This window comes from Rhinolophus ferrumequinum, chromosome 17 (assembly GCF_004115265.2).
Source record: "Rhinolophus ferrumequinum isolate MPI-CBG mRhiFer1 chromosome 17, mRhiFer1_v1.p, whole genome shotgun sequence".
NCBI lineage: Eukaryota > Metazoa > Chordata > Mammalia > Chiroptera > Rhinolophidae > Rhinolophus > Rhinolophus ferrumequinum.
The window spans coordinates 34,857,858-34,885,203 of record NC_046300.1 but is presented as its reverse complement, the minus strand read 5'-3'; the positions used below and the strand labels follow the sequence as shown (position 1 = coordinate 34,885,203).

The window sequence follows — 27,346 nt, the reverse complement described above, 5'->3', positions numbered from 1 at the left end:
TTTGGCCCATGAGCCCCACCGCCCATTTTCAACAGCTATAAAAAAATGTCCAGAAATAATCCACTCTTCAGAGATTACCAAAAGAAAGAAAAAGAAGAAAAAAAGCTAAATATACAATATACTTATTCCCAGTTTCACAAAATGGGGGAACGGTTAAATATCACACAGTTACTTGATAAACTAGGGCAAAGCCATCAAAAAATTAAAGTTACAGAGACCATGCAAAGCTAGTAAATTTGTAGGCATCTGGACACAGACTAGAAGCGGAATCATCAAAAAATGAACTTGGTGGTTTTGTAATATAAATCATTATTTTAAAAAAGGGAAAGTTTGCAAATAATGCATGTTAGTGGAATGACTGAGTGCTCCCGGCTGGGAAGTTCAAAGTCCTAATGGTGCAGCTGGCAGCTCCATGGGAACACAAGTCAGGGTCCCAAGACTCAGAGGGAAGATACTATGAAACCTGTGACTGGCCACTGCAGGCTCCCGCAGGAGGCTCAGTGCGGTCTCTGCCAGGGGGTTGGGGTATCAGGCTTTACAGAGCGGCACCCTGGGACAGGCCCCCTAGAGATCTCAAGTATGGGACCACTGGAGCCAGATTAGGTGCAGACCTGCCACATATCATGATCAGAATGGCCCAGAACAGGCTGGAAACCTCCCACCACTCCCCCAGTTAACTTTCAGCAGAATGCTTGGGGTGGAGAGGGTTGCCCAAGGCAAGTTTCTCTTATGCCTCCTGGTTACCACCACCCTGAGGCTGTGCTTGAGATTTTTCTCTGCTGGTTGGCAACCAACTATTGTTTGATTAAAACCCAGTGAGACCTAAGGAGGAACAATTAGAGAGGGAGGAAGGAGAGAAGCTATTACGCCATGTGTCACTGGGTCAGAGCCTAAAACACTCCACTAAAGGACACTGATGAGAAGAGGGGCATGAGAAAGAAACCGAGAGAAGTCCAGGCTGTTTTTCTGCCCCTCAGAAGCACATGGGAAAAGAAAGCCCTCGAAACCTCTCTGAATTCCTCCTCTACTTCCTTCATGGGTCTCGGTTCCTGAGGCCATAAAGGTAGGGAAGACATGGTATAAGCAGCTAACCCCACACGTGGCTGTGAAACAGAATGTGCTGGAGCCCACCCAAGAATTCCTGCTCATCCTATCGGGGCCCAGTGTTGTCAATAGGTGGCTCCAAGGGATCTGCCAGGGAGGGCAGGCTGGGCTTTGGGGACCCTTGGGGGAGATGTCCTGGCTGGAGACTCTGGCTGGCTGGTCCTGGCAACAGCTCTGTCACTGACTCTGTGATCACTTCCTCTCCTTGTTGCCTCAGTTTCCTCAGCAGTCAGACAAGCTCTCCTAAATCGAGAGTCTATTATTTCATGTTGCTATTTCTAGCAGTACTTAGAGAGCAGAGCTTTCCTATGTCCCATTCTGGAAGTGATTTTGGGGTCAGGTTACATAAGCTCCAGGCTCCTTAATTCATGCTGGGGCTGCTCCGTGGGCTGCTGATGGGAACAGACTTTAAATCATCCCTTGCCATGTGGAGTGCAAACACAGCACCACTTGCATGCCTAACAACACCAGCCATCAATGAAACTCCATATTTAGCAGATGTTCAGCAGTAATTACCTGGACATCAGATATGTTCTGCCTGCTTAATTAGTCGGCTATGGTAGCCCCAGATGCCCTCCCACGCGCCTCTTTGAGTGCTCACATAAACACACTCAAAGCATCTCCCTTGATTCTGACCAGTTAGGAAATCAAATGAGTACTTGGGATGGTACGAGGACAGGCTTTTGCGGACCCAAGCAAGGAGTACATATCACTCCAACCTACAGTGACATCCTGGAGATGACAGTGACAGTGACGATGTTGATGGGACCATATTGCTTGCCATCAACAGCAAGAGAAAGTTGTCAACCTGAAGCAGTCCTGCAAAAGTTAGGTGGGGGGATGGCACGAGCTAAGGCCCCTGGATGGCTTCCAGAAAGCCTGCTGAAGTGGTATCATCTTTCATGAAATCGCCTCAGATCTGGCCAAACCCACAACTGTGTTAACAGAAGGGCTGACTCCTGCTAACCACATTCACAAAGAGTGATGTAAAACCAGGATGCCAATGCGTTGCTTTCGGATGAAATCAGTATCTATCCAAGTAGCCAGAATCCCTGTGTGGGCTCCTCTCCCTATAGACTAGCAGCATGGAGAGTCACATTATCCAATAGGTACAGGGGAATTGATGATAGAATTTTAATACTCAGTTGCATCAAATTCCAGCAGGCTCTGCCTTCATCTCCACCCTGGGGATGCATTAGGTATCCCGGCTGGACAAGTGATTGGGGTGGGACAGGTGCATAGTGCCGGGATGGACTTTGTTTCTGTTTTCTGTTTGTTTTCGTGACCATCCCCATTGTCATAATGCCCACCAGGCCCAGCTTCCTTGCCCTCTGCTCGGGGGCACATGCCAAGCTAGCATCCAAACAGAGGTAGTGACTGAGTGAATCAGAAACCAGTTTTGACCCTGGGGTCGACATCCTCAGCTGGTCAGTGGCCATTACATGGCCTGGTGAGAAAAGGTGAACCTCGCCAACCAGAATGCCTCTGTAAGGAGAATGATGCCACCTGCCAGGAGGAGGCAGCTAGGAGGAGCCAAGGCTGTACAGAAAGATGTGAGGCAAGTCTGGACAAGCTGGAAGGAAGCAGGAACTCACAGGGAGGGAAAAGATACTGAGAGAAGAGGGAGCACATATGCCAGCGGGAGCAGACAGAATGCGGACAGGCACTAGGAAACTCTGAGATATATGCTGGCTAGGGGGCAGCCCTGCTCTCCCGGGAGCCCACCTGGTGGAGCGTACCACACCGCCCCCACTCCAAACCCCCTCTCCGGGGCTAGCTCATTCAGTTTCCCCCGGTTTCTTTATTTTTTTATTTTTTTTTATTTTTTAAATTTATTGGGGTGACAATTGTTAGTAAAATTACATAGATTTCAGGTGTGCAATTCTGTATCACATCATCCATAAATTACACTGTGTGTTCACCACCCAGAGTCAGTTCCCCTTCCATCACCATATATTTGATCCCCCTTACCCTCATCTCCCACCCCCCAACCCCCTTACCCTCTGGTAACCACTAAATTACGTTCCCCAGATTAATTTTCAAACCCCGTGGCCATCCTGTGGTCACCGACTGCCCTCCAATCCCCTCACCCTCCCCCCCACCCCCCACCCCTCCTGCCCATCTAGCAACCCTCAGTTTTTCCTCTTTGTCTCCAAAACTGTTTCTGATTAGTTCATTCCCCCGGTTTCTTGACATCAGTTACTTACCACAACTCCCTGTCCTTCATTTGGGAGGGTGTCAATTCTCACAACTAAAAGAACCTGACTAAATGCTACCTCCTTCTTTAAATGATGCATTACTTCTTTAGATGCATTTTTGCAACAGCAATTCACACAGTTCAGTGAGATGTGCAAAAAGCACAAACTGCCTCCTTTTTGCTTTTCAACCTTCCTCATTGTCTAAAATAGTGCTGTCCAACAGAAATATAATGCAAGTCACATATGTCATTTAAAACTTTTCAGTCACCTTATTAAAAGTTAAGAAGGGTAAAAGTAATTTTAATAAATTATTTTACTTCCCTCAACATGTCCAAAATATTACCATTTAAATATGTAACCAACATGACAATTATTGATTTTTCAGATTAATTCTTCAAAATCTAAAGTATATTTCATACTTACAGCACCTCTCAGTTAGGACTAAGTCACATTTCAACTGCTCAGTAGCTACACGTGGCTAGTAGCTACCGTACTGGACAAAACAGGTCTAAACTTTGATGTCTTGTCTTGCTCATCAGTCCCCACTGCTGTTGATGGCACACAAAAATAAATTGCAAAGTTAAAGAAAACTCCGTTTCTCCCACTTAAAAGCTCTTTTCAGATACATTCTGGCTCATGTACCCTCCCCCCCACCGCAAACCCGAGTTGGAGCGAGGTGCAGAGAAGCTGAGCTATCCTCATGGGGGTGTGGTGCCATGAAAGGTGGTTGTCTGCGCATGTCCCCACCCACCCTGAGTACTCGGCCTGCCCTCTGAGGGGAAGCTGAATTGCCTGACTCATCGTGCTCATGGAACAGTGGAGGCCCTGGGTGCAGGGACAGGGTCACTCCGCTGGTTCTCTCCACACACCCACTCCCCCAAACCTGTCTAGGGGTCTCCAAGCCCATGGCACCCCAAAACCTACCCCCACACCAAAGTGGGCTCCACCCTTGCCTTCCTCTCTTGCTTTTTGCCTTCCTCCAGGAACCAAGGGCGTTCTTTTTTGTACTCCTGAGTGGGCCCTGGAGCCTTGGTGGGTAAGGCCGCCGTCTATAGTCAGGCCACTCGACTTTGGATCTTGACTCCAATCATTCGTTGCTACATGACCTTGAATACATTACTTGACTCCTCTCTTCCTCTATGTCATCATCTGCAAAATGGGTATAATCCTAATGGGTACCATCTCAGAGTTGCTTTGTGAATTGAATGATGAGCACACATAAAACACTCAGAAGAGTGCCTGGTACCAGGTCAGAGGTCAATAGCATGAGTTATTCCAGTGGGTATACTGCTCTGCAGTATATCCACCCCCACCCCCAGTATCACTGGTAGAAGGGCTACAGGGAAATAAACCAACCTATAGGTACAGAAAAAGGTATTAGGAGATGCTTCTAAACTGTCATCCGCATTATACTCAGCACACTCAATCAGGTGACAGCCCATCTATAACCATCTTGTTGCTTTCAAGTGACTTCTGACCTCTTTGCTCAGATGAGTGGTAGGTTGCTCAGAGGGTGCACAGTACCCCCATTTCTAAAACCTGTTAGTTGTCCCAGTGCACTGTCTACAACAGGTAAGCGTCTTCCAGTCTGACTGTGGGATCCAATGGGCACCCTTGAACTTCAGCCAATGTGTTTGAAATGTCCTCAAGGACCTGAGGCAACCTTTCCAGGGCAAGTACACCCCAGAGGCAACCCTCTCTCACCCCAGGCTGGAACCTCTGGCTTCTGGGAGCCCCTGTGGGCCCTTCTCTAGATTTTGCTGTAGGCCTTGCCTCACCCTGGGTTCCAAAGCTTCCCTGGAAGTCCCTGCCTTACATCTGACATTCTATTTTATTTATAACCCACTCTATTTGAGAAGATTTAAGGTGGCTTACCAGGATTATGTAAAATACTGTAAGATATAGAAGTAACAAAGTAAAAAATATATATGCTATTTTTAAAGTTACCATACACTGTGTGTAATGTGGTGAGATTGTAGTGTGAAGGCTGTGCACAGGCGTGTCCATGTTTGTGCACACCTGTGTGCTGGCCGCTCACACATGTATAGGAAAGAGACAGGTAAGTGGATCACAAAATGTAACAGATTGCCACAAGGAGGGGGTGGGGATTAGAGTTGACTTAGTTTTCTTTACACTTTTTTTTATGTTTTCTTAACTTTTGTAGAGTACCTTATATTTGTTTTATAATACAAAAAAAAAAAAAAGCAACAAAAAAATCTCTGAAGAAAAACAGGTGAGAAAGGAAAAGCCAAACCAAGAGTAAAGACATAAACTGGAGCTCACAGTGAGGCAGAAACAACTATTTTATGGCCACGCGACACAGTTGGAGTGGGATTTTCTAACGGTGGATGCATGAGGAAAAGCTGATCAGTTACACGGGTCACGGGGTCCACAGGACATAAACACAATGAGTGCTCAGACAAGCCCGGCTGTTGTGGATGTGGAAGACTGAAGCAAATGCCTCCCCTGGGATCCTACAGAGGACACCATGTCATGCAATGACTGCTGCCAACGACACCTCGCAATAAACACCACTGGGAGTTGCCCGGGGCTGTTCTTCTAAAGCCCCTCAGTGAAGGATGATGACCTCTCGCCAAAGTGCAGTGCGTGCTAAAAGCAATTCCTCGAGGAGCGGAAGCCATGAGACTGAGTTCGTGGTGGATCTGATTTAATCCAGAGGGAGACGTTAAAGGATCAAGTCAAGGACACAGACCACCTTTCAGGGAACCTCCTCCTTCCGCACGGCTCCTCCCAAGCTCAGCTCAGCTCCGTCCCCCAGGTCACCCGGCAGAATGCCTCTGCCCCCAACAGGCTGCAGGCACTGACTCATCGAGACGTTTATTCATACCGCACACATTCATTGAGTACCTACTGGGCACGCCTGTTACACAGTTCCTCCCAAAAATCCCAGATCCATCATAACACCCAGAGCCCCAAGCCAGCCTCACCCAACATCGTCTTGGGGCTTACAGCCAGACAAACATCACTTTTCTGCATGGGTGCCCAGGGTTAATCCCCATGGCAGGAAAGGAACATGTGTGTCTGCTCGCAGACCAATAGGATTAACAGCGGGTATTAGCTGGCTGAAGCAAAGGATTCTGAGGCTGAGTATGGCTGTTCGGAAAGACTCCGAGATGGATGGACTCTGGGTCCTGGTTGAGGAGAATGCGCTTTGCAGAGATGTGATATCACTCCTGTATGGAACCCATTTCTCATATTTTCCACTCCTACTGTAGCTCTGGGTAGGGGGACGAGGGGTAGAGCAAAGCCTTTTCTCCACCTCCCCCCCCAAACCTTCTCTTGTCTCCACCTCACTGAGAAGAAGCCAAGAATAGTGCCGGGCCCTGGTGCTCCTGATGGGGGAGCCACCATCTGTACACCCACGGCTACCAGCTTTCCATCGACCCAACCACAGACCTCTCCTCCAAGCCCCAGACCCACACCCCCAATCTGCTTCTCAATATTCACTTGAAGTCTCATGGGCATCTCCAAGTCAGCACATTTGAGTCCCCCAAATATGGGAGTTGTCCATTTCTCATTTCAACAAGTGGCACCACCGTCCACTGACTGTCAAAGCCAGAACCCTGGACGCCTTCTTTGAGGCCTCCCTCTTCCCGACTCACAGTCAACCATCACTAAAATCCGTTGATTTTATCCCTAAAACATGTCTGCCATTTCTTTCCATTTCCAGGTCTATTGTGAGAGGTTACCCAAAACCACGACATGAATTGGGGGAGTCCTCGGGCACACCCGCGGTCTCTCTGGCTTTCTTCAGGCTGACCCACAGAGGGTGGGGGCCAGAAGTCATACAGAGGCAGAGACACACACCACCTCTCCAAGTCCTGTGGTGTGCTTCCCTCCTCTCTTCCTCTGACACCACCATCTGCCAGCAAGCATTTCCCTTGTTCTTTCTCCTCCCTTTTCTTCTCTCACCTGCTTTAATCTTCTAGTCTGTTTCTTTCTCTTCTACTCCTGGGCCTTATCTATGTCTTTTCTCTTCTTTCTCTCTGCCCCGCCCTCAGCTGTATTCTCTTCCTCTTCTTCAGATACGACAGTCATAGAAACTCAGAGTGGACAGTGACCTCACTTGCCCTCCCGGCTTTCTAGACGAAGAACGTGAGGCTCAGCGTGTAAAGCTACTCGCCTCCATTACCACAGCACGTGGCAGCAGGGTCAGCCCTGGGGATACCCCCAGCCCAGCCCAGAATTCTCCCCAACTCAGAACTCCCTATTTCACTGATTTCCCTTGTCTCGGAACCTTAGCCCATGACTGCGGCCCTCTGCTAAAGACAAGGCTGGCCATTCTTCATACAACACAAATCAGTAATCAGGTCCCTCGGGTATCTCTCTCTCTCTCTCCATATTTACCATACACATAGACACCTGAAGTCTCAGAAGAGAGTGATTTCACCCTCTCCAAATGTTACTTTTGGGGCTTGTCAAGACTTCAGTTCTCCTTCTGGGGAGGCTGATGCATTTTGTTGCCATTAGATGCACCTACAAAACTCTTCAAAATCCCATCACTTCACCACAGAAGATTTACTGAAATACCATGAAGAAGGTGCCTGAAGGAGACACAGGGTGGGGGAAAGCAGGGGGGAGTAAGTGCCTGACCCTCTGCCCTTCTCTCCTGTAGCCCCATATGGTCTTGGCACAGGAGGGCTGCAGAAATCAAATCACACCTTCGGATCCCATCCAGATTTAACAGAGCCATCTGTGAAAACGCTGCTCGCCAGGGTGGGAGTGGCGGGGTGCACTGTGGCTACAGATTTAGGGTCAAGGCAGACTGCCAGAGGGGTGGGACAGCTGAAAGAAAGGGACCATTGAGGACAGTAGTGGGAGGTAGAGGCAGGCGGATGACACCAGATGGCAGTGCACTGTCATGTTGTGACCACTTAAAACAGGTAGGGAAACGCCCCGAGGTGGGTTAAGTGCACAGCCAACTGCACGGGATGGGGCGGGGAACATAATCTGAACTTGGACAGACCCTATAGCCCTGCTGTGCTATTGAAAATCCACCTTTAAGCAGAGTTTGAGCAAAGAAGGAGGCATTAAGATCCGGACTCATCTTAAGGTCCACAGAAGCACATCAGGCCTGCAGACATGGCTCGGTTCTGAGCCCGGATATAGATACAAAAAGGAAAAAAGAGTACAATTATTTTTTTTCAGATTGCCAAGATTTTGTACCATTTTATGATTTTTCAGCCAACATAATTCATTAAACATGTAACCAAGGGGATTTAATATTTATACCATCTTCTATAAGACTTAACATGTGAACTGACCTCAGATCCCGTCAGGCAGTGAAGAGTGGCCACAGTGCCCATGGGTCAGGGCATTGAGAACACTGAGCATGGTTTTGCCTCCGTGATGAATTGGCAGTAGTCCAAGGAACAAGACTGCAGTCGCCAAGACAGCCCGCGTAAACCTTGTCATGCAAACCAATACACAGAGTTCAAGGTGTGCGCCCACTAGGGAGTGGGGCCTGTGGTCAGGAAGAGGGGACTACAGAAGGAAGGGAACTTACACAAGGAGGAGGAAGGGGAGGGATCAGAGAAAGTGGAGGGGGTGAGGAGGGAGAATGAGAGAGGGGAAGGGAAAAGAGATGAAGAGGAGGAAATAACCAGTGCAGAGGAGAGAGGAAGCACAGGGAAGGAAAGGGGCAGTGGGGAGAGACAGCTGAGGGTAGGGGGTTAGTGCCAGGAGGAGCGAGAAGAGGAAGAGCTGGAAGGCGGAATACGGAAGAGGCTGTGAGGCGTGGAGAGTGGAGACCCTGGGGAGGCGCTCAAACCAGTCTCTCCAGAGACCTTAACCACCCCTAGAAACCTGTTGGGAGAAGACGGCATTGCATTAAAGAGGTGTGTGTGCGCTTGCTTGGTTGTCTCCATTCACCCTGAAGGGAAGGGTGAATCTTCCCTCCAGACAAGGGCTGCCCGTCCCTGGGGGCCCCAGCCCTCACCCCCTTTTCTCTTAGCTGGACCCAGCCAGACCCTGGAGGGACACAGAACCTTTCCTCACAAACACACTCGGACCTTCAGCCCAGGAGGAAACAGGACAATGGTCCAAAACAGAAAGAGGGAAGAAAAGCAGTTCCTGATTCAGGCCAGAAGGCCAAGTCCCATCCTTCCATTGTGATGTAATTTCCCTTCCAGCTGCTTCTGCAGGGCTGTCCCCAAGGGGCAGGGGACAAACACCCCCCTGGCTCTGTACCAACCAGCCAGAGAATCTGCTGACCCCACTCCACGGGAGGCACCTCCCTCATACCCACATGGGCAGCCATGAGAGCTCCCTAGGGAACGGGGAGTGGGGTGGATTATGACCCCTATTTCCATTAGATGAGTCAAGAATCCCAGCCAGTGTGGACACAAGAATGTGGGCTGCTCCTCTTTGCTCAGGCACAATTCTCAAAGCCCTCTGGGGCCAGTGTGAGCTGCTGGCTCCAGGACTCCCAAGTCAGACCCAGGCTACGGCCCTCTCACCTCTGTGCCTAGGACACAGGCCCCTTCCTGCCCCACACTTCCCTCAGGGGTGAGGGCAGTCAGTGAGTAAGCCCAGAGCAGCCCCAAGAAGACTAAGGGGTCCCCCACCCCTGTAGGCCTCCTGGCCCCAGACTGAAGCCGTCTCCAAGGGGTCAACGTGGAGGACGCCTTCTTTGGCGGAGCAGGTCTCAGCCAGCAAGCCGGCTCCCCCACAGCCCTGGGAAGCACTGAGGACAGGCTTCCTCTCTCCTCTCAGGGGGCTCTGTACTGCTTTGATGCAGAATAGCGATGACAACAGTAGTAACTGGTGGGAAAGAGCTTTAATGCTGCTGTTTTAAATGACAGCCATTGTTCCTTGGCAATTTTATGATCAAGGCAAAGAAAGAGGCCTTTTAAGAAACTACAAGTAGCACATTTAAGAAGCCCTAGAGGATTGGGGAAGGTGGAAGAATGAAGGGACTCCAAAGAGGAGTCAGCTCGACGCTAGCTCCACGATGTTATCCCCTCCCCAGCGCCCCAAACCACAGCCCATCAGGATCAGCCTCCCAGCACCACCCAGGGACTCCTCAGGGAGGCACCCCAAGGCCAAGGCCATCCTGCTACTGAGTGACCCCCAAAGCGGGGCCCAGAAGATGACACAGGTAGGTGGCAGTCCTCGTTCCACAGTGGTGGTCCTTTCCCCACAGTAGGGGGGTTGGTGGAGAACGCCAAGAAGTCCATCCCTCCCCTTATCGTACCCCTCCCAGCACAGGCAGCAATATAGGCAAAAGCAATTAATGCGAACAGTAGGTTTGGGGCGAAGGGACATGAGTCACAGGTCCTCCTGATGGGTCCAAACTGGGCTGCATCTGAGGAGGCAGCTGTCCAGCTGTCATGCATGGCTTCTGACCCCTGATCCTAACTCTGCCCTCAAGGACCTCCTGCATCTCATGGGGGCGGCAGCAGCTCCTCGTGCCACTCGTCCCTCTCTGGAGATCAAGATCAACTCCAACTCCAGTGTCCACTGCTGGTCCACCTCCATGTCACCGGCAAAGATTCTGAAGCCAAACACCTTCTCCCTGGGGCCCACTACCCTCCAAACTTCCCATTTCCGACTCTGGCCCTGTTACGTTCCAGGGGACTTCTCCTTGTCTCTCCTTGGTAGGGTTCTACTCCTCCTGCAAAGGGCAAAAGGCCCCTTCTCCATGAAGCCCTCCCGGCCTTGTTCTTAGCAGTCTTTCCTTAGTCTATCTCACTGGTTCTCAAAGTGTGGTCATCAGCATCATCAGAGAACTTGTTTGAAATGCAATTCTTTGCATTCTACCTGGGAGCTCTTTAATCAGAAACTCCAGGTGTGGGAGCTGCAATCGGTTACAACAGCCCTCCCCGTGACTCTGATGCTACAGCACGAGCACCGCTGGTGAAGTGCCCACCACGGGTGTGAATGCTGATGCTGTGTGCCCGGCACCACACTTTGAGAACCACTGCTCTAAACCGTCTGTCCCAACTGTTCATCTGAGACTCAGGCCTGCCTTGTGCATAGAGCGGACCTCTGCAGGGCAGGGGTGAGCTTTGCCTCTTTTGGGATCTCTATAATACCCTGCAGACACAGCCTCAACCCACCAACGACCTTTTGCTTTCTCAACGAAGAACACACGAGATTCGGTGGGCTGCATGTCATGGAGGAGCTTCCTGGCAAGAGACGCCCTCCCTCCTAAGTGGCTGGGGCCTTGAGCTTTGGGTTGGAGAGTGGCAGCCAAGTGCAGCAGGGGAAGGAAGCACGACAGCTTGTGATGGCTCCCTCCACGTCTCTGGCACCATGATCACATCCGCACCATCATGGCAACAAAAAGTTATTTCTATTTTAAATTGTCAATATTAATCTAATGCTGGTGATGAATAGAGTGGTGATGATAAATGGGGTGTTTAATAAAGATGAAAGCTCCAGCAGCCTAGGAGAAAACCTCTTTTGACTTAAAGTTATCATCTTGATTAAAATTTCCATTTTATTATCCTAATCAGCAGTCTTTGTTCAATGTGCTACAATTTCTATTTTCTCCACTTAGAGAGATAATTAACAACACTATAAACATATTAAAAGTAAAAATGTTTATTAAAATTGCTCTGTTATCCATATTTAACTTATTTTTAGCAATGCTTTATTGAAACATACCCCTGCCTCTGCGAAGACTTTTCTGCAACCAGCCTCTCTGCTGAGGACCTCATCCTGTTCCCGAGACCCCAGAAAACAGACAACGCTTCGTCCTGGTCACACGTTCCTGTGTTCAACAATTCTGTCAGTTTAACTCAGTTTAATTTCGTTTCATCCAATCTGACATCTCTTTATGCACAGCATGAGAAACGCCTCACTCTCCATCATGAATGTGTGGCTGGGGTCGAGTAGAGACACAGATGGGAAACTAAGGCATAGGAAAATGCAAACATTGCGCCAAATAAATTACTGTTGCATCTCTCTGGAATGCAAAAGTTTTAATTACAAGTACTTAACGAGCAAATAGCCACTATGCACTGACTATCAGCAAGGCTCCGTGGGAGGAAGCCACAGCCCCTCACCATCTAGACTCGCAAGGGTGTCCAAAATGTTTTCAACGTTTTTCAAGGCCATACCGCAAGGGCCATATGCGGTAAAATGCACTAACAGCCGGGCCACTCACTCGAGGTGAAGTACGTATTGCCTCACCTGGTTTATTTAAGTAAACTAAATATATTTTTGGAATTTGCTGCGGGCCAATTAACAATGTATTCCGGGCCGCAGTTGGCCCGCGGGCCGCAGTTTGGACACCCCTGCTCTAGAGCTTAACTCCGGGCAGGGCACCAGGAACACAATCTCTCGAGGCCAGAGTGGGAAAATCGAGTATGGCTGTTTTGGGGTTTTTGAAACAAAAGGGAAAACAAACCACTGATTCTTCTCCAGACACAAACTCTGACTCCCCACGTGGGATGCCTGCTCCACCTCGGATCACCGGGTGACGCTCGGGGAGGGCGCGCACTGGCCGAGGGCCTCTGGTTTCCTCCTCCTGGCCTGTTCCTGACCCTCTCATCTTAGGGCGGTCCCACAGACTCAATCTACCCACCTGAGCTCGTCCGTGAAACAAGGTTGATGCTGCACCAGGAGTTGTTCTCCCTGCCGTCACCAGGAGATCAGAAGGGCCATGAGAGGCCACCGCTCCTGGGTAGGACTTCGGTTTAACGGCACTTGGCACAGATCTCATTTAATGCGCTCCAAGGCCTCGTGAAGAAGGTGTGATCCCCACATTTACAGATGAGGAAACTGAGACTTGGTGAGTTAGGTACCTTTGTCCAAGTCACACAGCTAAGGGGCTGGTGGGAGCACTGGTGGCTGTCCTACTCCCAGATGTCTCCTGGGGACTCAACACTCCAGCCCACTTCTCCGGCCACAAGAAGAGGGGCTACCTCCAGGGGAGGAGGAGAACGAAGGCTTGTGCTGCTTCTGTGGACAGCCTCTGCTGGGATGGGTTTTTCCATGCTGTGTGTTGTAACCTGGGTCACCTCTGGCTGGCCTGGAGCCTTCCACGGGGAAGAGCACATTCTGGTAATAGCATGAAGCAGCACGCACCCTCTGACCCCGTGGAAAGGAAGGCATACCGGAGTTGACAACACTTAGGGACCTGGAGGACACGGCAATCCACACGGGCCCAGGGGGAAGGGCCATTAATCTCCCTCCACTGAAGGAAATGAAATCATTATGTCTGCAGCTACAGAATCCAAAAGAACAAATTTCCTGCCAGAATAATAAATGGATTCTTTTGTGTTCGCCTTGACTCCCATCACACGACCCTCGAGCCCATTCCTCATCCAGGTGACTGGGCTGTGTAAATACCCGGAGGTTTCAGTTTCGACTTCCAAAACGAAGTCTGGGGAGCGGCCCACCAGCAATCTCGGCCGGCTTGTCCTGTCTGCCCTCCGCCTTTCCTGCCCAAAACACTATCCACAAAGGTGAGCAAGGCGTCTGTGCATTTCCATCCTCTCCACAAAGGCTTTCATAAAGAGGACCGTCCCCCTCCCTCAGCCAGGAGCAGGTTTTGAAGTAACTCCATGGAGAGGAGCGGGGAAAGCCATTTTACCACTGCACAGGCATGACACAAGATGTACTTTGGAAACAATAATGAATAGTAAATATGGGCTATAAAGTGCCCAGGGCCAGCCGAGGAGCACCCAGGCAATGCTCCCAATGATGTGTATGGAGGCAACAATATGGGGCTTGGGGGGCGTCGTGAAGGCAACGTTACGGGCAACTGGGGCTACACTAGGCGGCACTAACGTTCCCCTGACTGCAGCCCAGAGCCGTGCTCTCGCAGGTCCAAACGTGCAATCAGTGAACCACTTCATAATGAGCTTATGTACAGACACAACACTGAGCACTCAGCGTCTAAAATGGGTCTGTGTTTGCAAAGAAAGATGTTTGCTGGCTTAACCTGCGGCAAGAGCCATGGTGCCTGGTGAACAGATCCCGGGAAAATCTGTGTGCTGCTCCTTGCCCTCCTGTCCCCTGGGGCCCTGAGAAGAGGCAACACCTGAAGCAGAAAAAAAAAAAAGGCAACTCCTGGCACAGGTTGGCAACCTCACTTCCCCCCAGGGATGCAGCCCACTGCAGAAGACCTCTGCAGAGGTGAAGATAAAGGACCAGAGGTACTCTTCTCTCTGACCTGGCACAAAAACCTGCACCTCCTAAGTGTGTGTGTGTGTGTGTGTGTGTGTGTGTGTGTGTGTGTCTGTCCTGGGGTGAGGAGGAGCTAGCCCTAGTCACCTAACAGAAAGCAGGGGTGACTCTTCTGTGAAAAAAAAAGTGAGATGAGAGCTTGCTAGGTGCTCCTGGACGCCACTGAAAAACTGTAACATGTGAGTGCTTTGCAGTGAAACAATGGATAGAAATGATCCATGTCTTGGAAGGACAAATAAAACTGAACCTCTTAGAGAGGCAGTGCGAGCACAGAAATATGGCTGCTACTATCTGAGGTCTGCTGCATTATCTCCCCAGATGGGACCAGACCTTGGGATTCTATGGGATGAAGAAAGTAGCTAGGTGGTTTTGTCTCTATCCACCCTTGGCCCCCTGCCCCTGAGCAGAGACTCTCGAAGCCACAAAGAAGGGCCATATATACCGGATCCCCCACTCCAATGTTACTCCTCTGGCTTCTGTACCTGAAGATCTTCATTCATGCCTTCTACAGTTCTTGCCCACAGGATTGTAAATTATCTATATGTCTGTCTCTCCACTAGATGTGTTTCTCAAGATTACACATCTTGTCTCATTTCTCTCTGCATTTATAGAAAGATGGATGGATGGATGGATGGATGGATGGATAAGCCAGGCTAATCAAGGTATATTATCTTCATCAACCCCACATTTTATGGGAAGAAAGAAAATAATAGTTACAAAGCACTACTATATGCTGGGTATTGTTCTAGATGGTTTCTATACCTTTTTTAATTCATACAACTACCCTAAGAAGTGAATTATATTTTTGACATTTCACAGCTGAGAAGCTAAGGATCTATAAGGTGAAACACTGTACTTGACACCCAAAGCCAGGTCTGTATGAGACCACATCCTGTGTTCAAATGGATCACACCATCTGTCAGCCATTTCTCAGATCCTAAGTGCAACAAACATTAGTTGGGCACCTGCAGTGCACCAGGCATGATGCCACGCATTGAGGATTCAACAGCAAATCCAAAGCGGGTTCAGAAGGTGCTCTTGGGTACGTAGGGGAGGAAACCCAAGCTCTCCAGTGACTCCACAACCAAGAAAAAGCTAATCACATCAAAGAATAATACACAACCTGGTAGAGACTCATGGCTAGAGCAGAGGGGGGCATTTGGCAAATCTTAAAAAAAAAAACTATAAAGCTGGCAAATACGACAAACCAACTACCCCAGAACTCTGAAAAGACAATCTGAGAAGTGTGTATGTTTCAAAGGCTGAATTTTGGGTAAAAACCGTGGTAATCTGTGGCATTCGGGCCTAGGGCGGCTCCCTCCTCTCCACCCACCCCAAGATCTGTTGACATAGAAGTTCTACCCGGGAAGGAAATGACATGAGAACAGCAGAGCTGTGGGGATAAAGGAGAGTCACATGATTTGGAGTGGTTGGTGATGCCCACGTCTAGCAACATTGTCAGTCATGACTGGGGCAAGCATACTCCTGGCTAAGGCTGCACACGTACCCAGTGAAGACCAGAGAGGACCCAAGATATCCACATACTCCTGGCTAGCCCTAAGGCTGTGGCTACTCAGAGGAGAAGCAAAATGTCTCATTGGAAAGTCAAAGCCAGAGCAGATTTCAAAATGGCCTGAACTCTGTATGTGCTTCGTTATCCACACACAGATCCATCAGGAGAGAATAGAAGACTTGCTGGCTGGAAGTGTTTGAGCACAACTGCTATCTAATCTGTGGCAGACGGCTAAGCTACGTAGACAAAGAAGCAAAACTTAAATGTAAAAAAAAAATTAAAAATAAAAATTGAACCAACACATCAGTGGCCACAGTGGTCAGGGGAGTCAGATTTCACAGATTTGGGCCAAGCCAGTTACTAAATAAACAAAATAGTAACAACAACAGCTTTCAGGGGTAAAAATAAGAACCCAGAGTTACTACAATATATTATCTAAAATTTTCAGTTTTCAATAAAAATTATGACATATTCAAATAAATAGAATAGTGTAACCTGTATTCGAGAAAAAAATGCAGTCTATAGAAACTGTGTCTAAGTCCCCAGATGTTGGACTCAACTGAAAAAGACTTCAAGGTAGCTATTATAAATATATTCAAGAACTAAAGGAAACCGTGTTTAAGAAATTAGGGAAAGTGTGATAACAATGAAACAACAGAGATTTTCATAAGAAGATAGAAATTATAAAGAAAGAACCAAGAAAAAAATGGGAATTTCAAAGTTGAAAAGTACCGTAACTGAAATGAAAAATTTACTACAGGAGCTCAATAGATGCTTCAAAGTGGAAAAAAATAGTGAACTTAAAGATAAATCAATGGAAATTATCATATCTGTAAAACACAAAATGATTAAAGTAAAAATCTACAGCACCTCAGAAACCTAACATTAAGCACAGCAATTAAACATTTGATGAGATATGAAGAGAAAAGAGGACAGAAAAAATTTGAAAAATAATAGCTTAAAACTTTTCAAATATGATGAAAAACATTGTTCTACACACATTCAGAAGGTCACTGAACCCAAAGTAGGATAAGTACAAGGAGACTCATATGTTGATACATAATAGTCACACTTTTAACAAAGAGAACATTTTGAATGCAACAAGAGAAAAATAATTAACATACAAAAGAACATCAATGTGATTAATATCTGACTTCTTTTCTGAAACAATGGAGGCCCAAAGGCAGTGGAATGATGTTCAAAGTGCGAAAAACAAAATTATCAAATTATCAACCAAGATAGAAATGGTGGCAGCGGGGTGCACTTTTTGCATTCTCCTCCAGATCTTATCACAAACGGGACATCTATAACCCATCAAAGGACTCTCTGCTCATCACGAAGAACGGCTAAGAGACTCGTGCAAGGATTCAATGCAATTCCTATCAAACTACCAACGACGTTTCTCACAGAAATAGAACATATAATCCTAAAATTTATATGGGACCATAAAAGACCCCAGATAGCCTCAGCAATCTTGAGAAATAAGAACAAAGTGGGAGGTATAACAATACCTGACATCAAATTATACTACAAAGCTACAGTAATCAAAACAGCATGGTACTGGAATAAAACAGATACATAGATCAATGGAACAGAATAGAGAGTCCAGAAATAAATCCATGCCTATATGGCCACTTAATCTATGACAATGGAAGCAAGAATGTACGGTGGGGTAAAGACAGTCTATTCAAAAAATGGTGCTGGGAAACCTGGACAGACACATGCAAAAAAATGAAGCTGGACCACCTCCTTACACCATATAGAAAAATAAATTCAAAATGGCTTAAAGACTTAAATGTAAGATCTGAAACCATAAAATTCCTAGAAGAAAAGATAGGAAGAAACTTCACAGACATTACCCGGAGTAAGATTTTTACTGATATATCCCTTCACACAAGGGAAGTAAGAGAAAAAATAAACATGTGGGATTACATCAAACTAAAAAGTTTTTTCACAGCAAAGGAAACCATGAATAAAACAAAAAGGGATCCTACTGAATGGGAAAAGATATTTGCCAATGATATATCTGATAAGGGGTTAATATCACAAATTTATAAAAGACTCACTCAGCTCAACTCCAAAAAAACAAACAACCCAATTAAAAAATGGGCTGAGGACATGAAGAGACATTTTTCTAAAAAGGACATACAGATGGCAAACAGACATATGAAAAAATGCTCAACCTCACTAACCATCAGAGAAATGCAAATAAAAAACACAGTGAGATACCACCTCACCCCAGTCAAAATGGCTATCATCAATAAATCAACAAACAACAAGTGCCGGAGCGGATGTGGAGAAAAGGGAACCCTTGTGCACTGTTGGTGGGATTGCAGACTGGTGCAGCCACTATGGAAAACAGTATGAAGGTATCTCAAAAATCTGAAAATGGAACTACCTTATGATGCAGCAATTCCACTCCTATGTATCTATCCAGAGAAATCCAAAACTCTAATTCAAAAATCTCTATGCACTCCTATGTCTATTGCAGCACTATACACAATAGCCAAGACATGGAAACAACCAAAATGCCCATCAGTAGATGACTGGATTAAGAAACTGTGGTACATTTATACAATGGAGTATTACACAGCCATAAAGAAGAAAGAAATCTTACCATTTGCAACAACATGGATGGACCTAGAGAACATTGTGTTAAGTGAAATAAGTCAGACAGAGAAAGACAAATACCATATGATCTCACTTATATGTGGAATCTAAAGAAAAGAATAAGTGAATGAACTAATCAGAAACAGTATTGGAGACATAGAGGAAAAACTGAAGGTTGCTAGATGGGCGGGGGGGTGGGGATAAAGGGGAAGGTGAGGGGAAGGGGATTAAAAAACAGTTGGTAACTACAAGATGGCCACGGGGTTTTGAAAATTAATTTGGGGAATGTAATCAATAATGTTGTAAAGATTTTGTAGGGCATCCAATGGACACTTGTCCCATTTGGGAGACCATCTCAGGGAAGATGTAGATGCCTGATCACTGCACTATACACCTGAAGCTGAACAATAATGAATGCCAACTATAATTATGTGTGTGTGTGTATATATATATATATATATATTTACAAGAAGCAAAGTACAGCATTGGGAATAGAGACAGTGGAAATGTAATGGCTGTGTGCGATGTCAGAGGGATAGTGGATGGGGGGAGGGGGTTTACACAGTGTGAGGGATATAAAGGATAAATGTCTAAGTATTACTTTGTCCTGTGTACCTGAAACTAATAAAAAAAAAATTTTTTTTAAATGTCAACCAAGAATTCCATATCCAGTAAAAGTATCCTGCAAAAAAAAAAAAAAAAACAGGCAAAATAAAGACATTCCTAGAGTGAACTCAACGCTAGCAAACCTGCCCTACAAAAAAATAGTAAATGATATCATTCAAGATGGAAGGAAATGACACCAAAAGATAACTTGAACACATAGGAAGAAATGAAAAGTACTTGAAATGGTAAATATGTGGGTTAATATAAAAGACTCTAAAAATATTTTTTTCCTCAGGTCTTTTCTTAATGTCTTTAAAAAGCATTAGACTGCATAATGTAATAATTGTAACACTGTATTATTGAGTTTATAATACCTATAAATATAATTAATACAACATTAACAGCATAAAGGAGAGGATCGGGGCACCAGTTCAACTGGGCCATGAAGAATGTGTGGGATATTACGAGATGGGGAAGATGGGAAAGGTACTCCAAGCGGGGAGAACTGAACAGCCAAAAGTGTACAGACGAGAGAGCTGCATTTGAGGAAGGGCAAGTTGTCTGACTGGAGGGTCTAGAGCATAAGGTTGAAAGCATCAGCTACAGGAAAGTAAAGAGGCTTGTGGAAATCCAGGCTAAGGAAATGGGACTGGTTTTTCCCCAATCAAAAAATGGACCATTTTTCCCCCAGCCAGAAGGCTTGTTTTATTTTGTTTTAATTAGGGGAATTGACCTTTCTAATCAGTGGCTTCAGAAGGGTCTTCTGGCTACAGGCACTGCAATGGCTCAGGTCCTGGATGCACTGAGTACTGTGATGGCATGGTCTCTAGACAGAGTGGGTGTGCAGGAGCAAGGCTCACGTTAGGGAGGTCTTCTAGGAGCCACCAGAATGATATGCAGGGACATGTCTAACATCCTCTCGTGTTTATTCTCTCCCCAGGCTTCAAAGTCCCTGCAAATAAACTCAGCAAGGTATTAAGCAATGAGGGAGACCCCAAGGAGTAGACAATCCAAATGAATAAGGGAATAAAAGAATGTAAATAAATCCACACACGAAAGACACGCTGAGAAGCACCTCAAATTCCCTCGGTGAAGGCTGAAAGGGAGCTTTCACCAAACCCATTTTATAGAGGAGGACACTGAGGACACACTGGTCACACAGAGCATGGGGTAAAGCAGGATACAGACGCATGCATGCCTGATTGAATACTCATGCTCTTCTCCCCGTTTCGGTCATCTCTTTTGGGTTAGAAGGTGCCCACTCCAGTTTTTCAGTCAAGCAAATGGGTGAAATAAGTAGAGAACTCTTTAAGCTACAGTTGCTCCTGCCCTCTTTCTGGAATCTCTCATCCCATTGCCCCCATCCCTGTCAAGGTTCCCAGAAAGCAAAACACCTGCACTCAACATGCTCCGTGGTGAGTTATTTCAGTACCTCCTACCCACCCCCATGCTGACTGACATATGCCTTTTCAGGAAAAACAACCACTAACCATAAGGCAGCCCCAGGTGACCAGCGGCACAAGTAGCAAGTGGAATGAGGCTGCTGGGACAGGTAACCCCACTCTTCCAAGGCTCCCAAGCTGGGTCTGAACATGGCCAGGCAAGCAGAGTACCTAACGGCATTCCAGAGATGTCCTGGCCACTGCCTGTTGTCATATCAGAGCTCTTCCTGGAAACCATAAAAATGCCCCGCGAGGAGCAGGAGCGCCAGCCACACTGCAGTACCGGTGAGTTCTGCCCCTTCTTGGCACACACAGCCTCTCCTGGAGGGGTGCAGCCGGAGGAAGAGGCTGGGAGAGGGTGGGAGACCAGGAAGGGAGCCCATCCCCTGAAGGAGCCCTGAGATGGGGCAGCACATCACAGTTTAAAACCCACCCTTCTTAAGTACACCTGAGATCACTGGCCCAGGGACTGGCACCACCGTAATGAGCCAATCTGGAAGTAGCCGTAGAGCCGTCAGCCACGAAGGCCCACCCCTGCGCCGGAAACTTCTCAGGGGACTCTTAAAGGGAGGGGGGAGCTCACATCTACCACAGGAGAGGCCAAGGGGGCAGTCAGGGAACTGGCATTTACGACGTGTGCCAGTTCTGCACATTGTAAAACAGCATCCAGGTTACAACTTTCTCACCAACTTCATAAAACACATTTTATTGGTATTGTTATGGTTCTGACTCAAACAACTTCATAAAAATTTCCTCCCTACGAAGTGGGCACTCTTGCACAATCACTCATTTGGAAGACAGAAGTTCAATTGCCAAGGCCTATTTAATGAGGCATAAGCACTGCAAAGCTATTTTTTAAGGATTAGGGCATATATAGGCTCTTTGTGATGCTTTAATTTAGAGGCTTTAATGTATCTGAGAGCCAGGTTGATTTTATTCAGCCTGCACATAATGTACAAAGAAAAAAAATGCATTTTGTCGACATTTAAAAATTGGGGACTATCGCCATGAAAATCCAAGATGAGGCAATGCCTATATAGCTAGCTGAGGCCTGGCTCATCTGTTCACATGGCCCCACCAGGCAACTGCAACTGGTTATGAAACCTGTGAGTCCCCAGCAGGTATCCAGATTTGGGGTCGCTGCTCTAAATGAACTACAAACACTGACAGCATAGTCTACTACAGGCAAAGCCCTGTGCCAGGTGAAACAGTTCAATAAGACCTAGTGACTCATGCTGCCTGGGGAGACAGACAGACTGCCTTACAAAAGAACTGGTCCAAAGAGGAATGAGATTCAGGACATAATGTAGGCACCATGTGGAGATAAAGAGATTTCTTACAGAGAGACAGAGGAGCGATGTGGTCCCATCAAGAAATGCTACTCCTTACTCCTGCCCCAGGACCTCCTGGCAGGATGTCCCAGGGTCCCTAGTGAGATATCGGTCCTAGCGGGTCCTGAGCGAATCCTCAGTAAAGCAGAAGCACACTCAATCTTTCACTCGTTTATTCAGCAGAGGGTGTCCAGGGCATACGGTAGCATCACCGCAAAGCTTTTCCACCCCGCACACAAACAGATCGCACCATCTATGGAACTGGGCTCCCTCTGTGATGGGGTGTCTGGTCGTGGAGACATGGAAAAACACTTGCCAAATGGATCTGAGGTCTATCCGCCATTCCTCACCACTGTCCCGTCCTAAGCCAGATCCTATCCTAAGCAACAGCCTCTCTGCCAGGGACTGCCCATTGCACTGGTCATGTTACTCAGGGGCAGCCTGGCATGAGGACATGACCCACCCAGTCAGGGGCCCAGGACCTTGCGCCTGAAGCCCGGTCCTGACAGCAGAGCCTGTCAGTGTCCAACAGCAGACGCATTTTCAAGACATGTTCTACTTTATAACAGATTAACTCCTGTCACGTTATCTTCCCTAGGACTCACTCACGGCAAGCAAAAGCTGGTAACTCAACCAGAACCACCAACAACAAAGGAGCATACTCTAGAAGTCCACATAAAACTCAGATCGGTAATTCTACCAATACCATGGAAAGAGCCCCAAGCCAGTGGCATGGTGAACAGGGATGTGTCTATTGAGTGCTGGTGCTACGAGCACACAGGACTCTGCAGAATCAGCAGGCAGTGAGGAAGGAAAGTCAAGTACGGCCTTAGACCGGAACCGTCAAGTCACATCCTAACCCTGAGTTCCAGGTTATGTGGCTTTGCCTGTTAACCATTCTGCATCTGTAAAACAGGAATAATATTTGTGGGTTGTGTATTGGGAATCAAACGAGGTAACATGTGTAAAGTGTTTAATACAGTGCCTGGAATAGAGTAGGCACTACATAAATATTACTTCTCTCTCACCTGAACATTCATTGATAATTAATGGATGAATATATAGTTATAAAGGATTCATTTACTTGGACATGTTCCGGACTGTTCCTAAGTATCTCACTCTTGTTGTCTTTATTAGAATTTGCCCTGGATTCACCCTATAGAATGTTCACCTATATATTCTAGCTTCAAAGCGGCATGCAAGAAAGCTGCCTTCTTTTTACGCACTTCTATTGTAATTAGGGTACACTGCCACCAGGTGGCAGTGGCTGCTTTGGGCTCATCATCAAGCTGAAGGCAACAGGATTTGTCTTCATTCGCTACAAGCAAGAATTTTCCAGATATTAATTTTCAAAGAACAAGAGAGGCTACATGTGATTGATTATAGGGTTCTATTAAGTGAAGGATTTTTGTAGAGGAGAGTGTTAAGCAATTATTCTCCCATGACTTTTGAGTACAGCATGAAAGGATAAGGTTTTAATTTGGGGCAAAAGAGATGACAGGTACAGTAGTCTCCCCTTATCTGCAGTTTCGCTTTCCCTGGTTTCAGTTATCCACAGTCAATTGCAAACTGAAAATATAAGATGGAAAATTCCAAAAATTAACAATTCATAAGTTTTAAATTATATGCCCTTCTGAGTAGTGTGATGAAATCTCATGCTGTCCCACTCTGTCACACCCAGGATATGAATCATCCTTTGTCCACCTTTGTCCACATAGTATACACTACCCGCCCATTAGTCACTTAGTAGCTGTCTTGGTTATCAACTGTCTCCGGTATTGCAGGGCTTGTGTTCAAGTAGCCCTTAGTTTACTTAATAATGACCCTACAGCACAAGAATACTGATGCTGGCAATTTGGATACGACAAATGGAAACCATAAAGTGCTTCCTTTGAGTGAAAAGATGAAAGTTCTCAACTTAAGAAGGAAAGAAAAAAATGTATGTTGAAGTTGCTAAGAAAAAAATGTATGCTGAGGTTGTAAGAATGAATTTTCTATCTGTGAAATTGTGAAGAAGGAAAATGAAATTCACGCTAGTCGGCTGAGAGAGACCACATTCACATAATTTTTATTACAGTATTGTTATAATTGTTCTATTTTAGTATTAGCTGTTGCTGTTAATCTCTTACTGTGCCTAATTTATAAATTAAACTTTATCATAGGTATGGATATATAGGATAAAACAGGCACAGAGGGTTTGGTACTATCTGCGGTTTCTGGCATCCACTGGGGGTCTTGGAATGTATCCCCCACAGATAAGGGGGGACTACTATACTTAGAAGAACAATCATACCAAAAGGATGATAAAATTTTAGCATAAACTGCTAGGAGAATCTGTGGGGGAAGACATCCAGGAGATGTCCCCCAAAGCTAAAATAAGCCTAGGAAAGCTGTGAGGGAACAATAGCCTAGGACAGGAAGTAGGGTTTCCTTTTGGCTCTGCTTTTACCCATGTTTCTCCAAAATTAAGACTTAGCAGGACAATCAGCTCTAACGCGTCTTTTGGGGCAAAAATTAATATAAGACCCGGTATTATATTATATTATACCATATCATATCCTATCGTATCAGACCCGGTCTTACAGTAAAATAAGAGTGGGTCTTATATTAATTTTTGCTCCAAAAGACGCATTAGAGCTGATTATCCGGCTAGGTCTTATTTTCGGGGAAACACCGTTACACACCTCAACACTCTGGCCAGATCAGCAAACTTTTCTGGGCCTCAGTTCCCTTATCTGTAAAAGGAAATGAGGGAGTGGATGATCTCTTACAGCTCCCGTGACCTCAGCCAACATGAATCTTCCACCTTTTGTGTGGCATCGCCCTGATCCTAGCCTCGGTCCTCCATGGTGACAACCATTCCCCCGACCTCATGGCAAAGCCCAGACCAGACTCCCAGGAGGCCAGCTGCACCCCCCCATGCTACAAGAAACCTGACCATTGGGCATGAAGGTGTTAGAGGCAAGAGTAAGGTGGAAGCACAGTCAGGACCAGGATTCCTTAAAGCCTCCCAAAGAATCCTGAAGCAAAACCCTGCTCCAACAACGCCCCTATTCTGTGTTATCCATCCTCCTAGCCCCTGCTGCTTGCCTGCGCTTGGGGTCCAACCAGGTACCTTTTCCTCTTTTTCCATGGCTGTGAATGTCCATGCTTGTTCTGTGGGGCGAATATGACCGCTTATATTATCTAGAATGCATCCTCAAGAGAAATGGCATGAATGAGGCTATTCATGTCCCCCACTTTCTTTTAAAATTTTCCTTGTATGGAAACTTAAAAAGTCTACCAAATAAGCCCCAAACACCTACGTTCTTCCTATTGATTGGCTAATTCTCAATCTCCAGGGCCCAGAAAACTTTCTTTGGTACTTTGTTCTTTTGTCAAAGCCATGCTTTTATAGATATAAGCAAGCAAGGCCTAAAGAAGCCCCAGGACAAAAATCCCTCTCTCCTCCCCACTAGGGGGATCTCCTGTGAGTATCCTGCCCCAACAACCCTACCCCTTCCCTGTCCCAGCAAGGTCTGCATGACAGGATTGATTGCCCTTTCCCCTGCCATCTCCCAGGACAGCCAGGGGCCTTCTGCAAAGCAGCCTGAGCCCACGAGAACCCTGTGGTAGGCATCTTTGAGTTTATGTCGACAACATCTGCATCCAACATCTGCCTGTGAACCAAGAAGGATAACAATCAGAGATTCTTTAGGAGTAAATCAGGCTTTAAAACATCTATTTTTTAAAAAATTAACCTCAATTTTAAAAACATTAATTTGCTTTCTTGTAGTTGAAAAGATATGCTCAAGTTCAAAAACAATCATGGAAGAGAGAATATATCTTTAAGTTAAAAGAAACGTTTTACAAATAGGTCCCATATGCTCCTGGCACGCTGGTTGCTAGCATTCCCATAGTTAAGTTGGGTCACTCTTTAACTGCAGGGACACTACGGCACCCAGCCACGTGAACCAGTAGCTCTCATCTTTTCCAATATCAACTTTACAAGTTGATAAGGGTGAGCACGTTAAGAGATAGATACTTGCAGATGAGTAATTTCAACTAGTTAAAGTCATTTACCTAAACTCACCAAAATATTAAAATGACAAACCAAGTTTTTAATAACAATAGCCTTATCTGTAAATGGAGAAACAATGCCTTCTTTCTTTATAGACAAATTTATTCAAGATTAGTCCCTTGGGAATTGGGCAAGCAAGCGAGCTCCTATTTCTTTTCCGGTCAATGAATTTACAGGAAGGAGAAGGTAAATGTTGAAATGGCTGCATAATAAAAGACAGTAAGTTTCTTATCTTGATTAGACTGAGGCCGATTCATATTTACTTTTACTTTTTAAAACCCACGTTTCATATCTATAACTAAAATACTAACAATGCTTGTACATGTTTTTGTTAAAATGTGCTTTAGTTGAATTCATAATATATAAATATACAGTTTTAACCAAACAAAATAGTTTGAATGCTTGTTATTTGTTATACTTCATTTGCCTAATATAGTTTTTGTTTTTAATTCACCAAATATATATATACATATATATATATATATATATATACATATATATATATATATCCATTAGATTGGAGATGGTTTGCATCTTAATTTATAAATATCTGCTTCAATTTGTATTAATAAGTGAAATTTCGAAAAGATTACTACATTTTCAGATGCAAAATTAAAAACAGACACATGAAATAATTCTTTAAATGCTCCTCTTTAAAAACTATATCTGATTTATGAAAAACAAGGATCTAAAAACCATTATTAAGATTTACATTTTAATTGAACAAACTGAGTATAATAGGTGTTGCAGTCATGCCTTGCATTGACTACTGCTGTCAAATCAACTTGAGAACAAATTGTGCAGTTGGGGATACTCAGCCTGTCCAATGAAGCCAGAAGGGACTGGATGACTATGCCAACCAGGTGCCTAGTGGACAGCTCTCCCTTAACGGGGGACACATCCCCTCCCCGTCTCCAAACACCCGTTGCATCAAGTTTTGCCTTCAAATGAAATGTCCACAAACGATACAAACTGCTGATTGTGACGTATGCTTTCACTAAAGCCTTATTTAGGAAAAAGCTTGCTGACTCTTGCAGAGTGCTGGTTATTTCACTGCTAGACCAAAACAGCTCTCATATTGCAGCCTCCAACCTGTGACCAAAGGAGCCTTCAGGACAGGGAGACAGGCCCCAAGGTTCTTATGACGAGGAAGATGATGTGGGGCCCAGAATCGATGGAGGCCTGGGGAGCCCAGGAAACCCTGAGACCCCTCTCCTGCCCACCTCCCTGGCCTTCCTCCTTCCCAGTCAAGCTCTTCCTTCACAAAGCCACACTTGGGGCTCAGTAGCCTGTTCTCTCACCCCCAGCCCCAGACTCTGCCC

The 27,346-nt window shown here is 46.1% G+C and overlaps 1 protein-coding gene across 2 annotated transcripts in view; it reads right to left on the bottom strand.

Annotated features, from left to right (window-relative positions):
* The window catches only part of EPHB1 (EPH receptor B1), a 424,621-nt gene that overhangs the window by 354,429 nt on the left and 42,846 nt on the right, over positions 1-27,346 (bottom strand). The window lies entirely within an intron of this gene.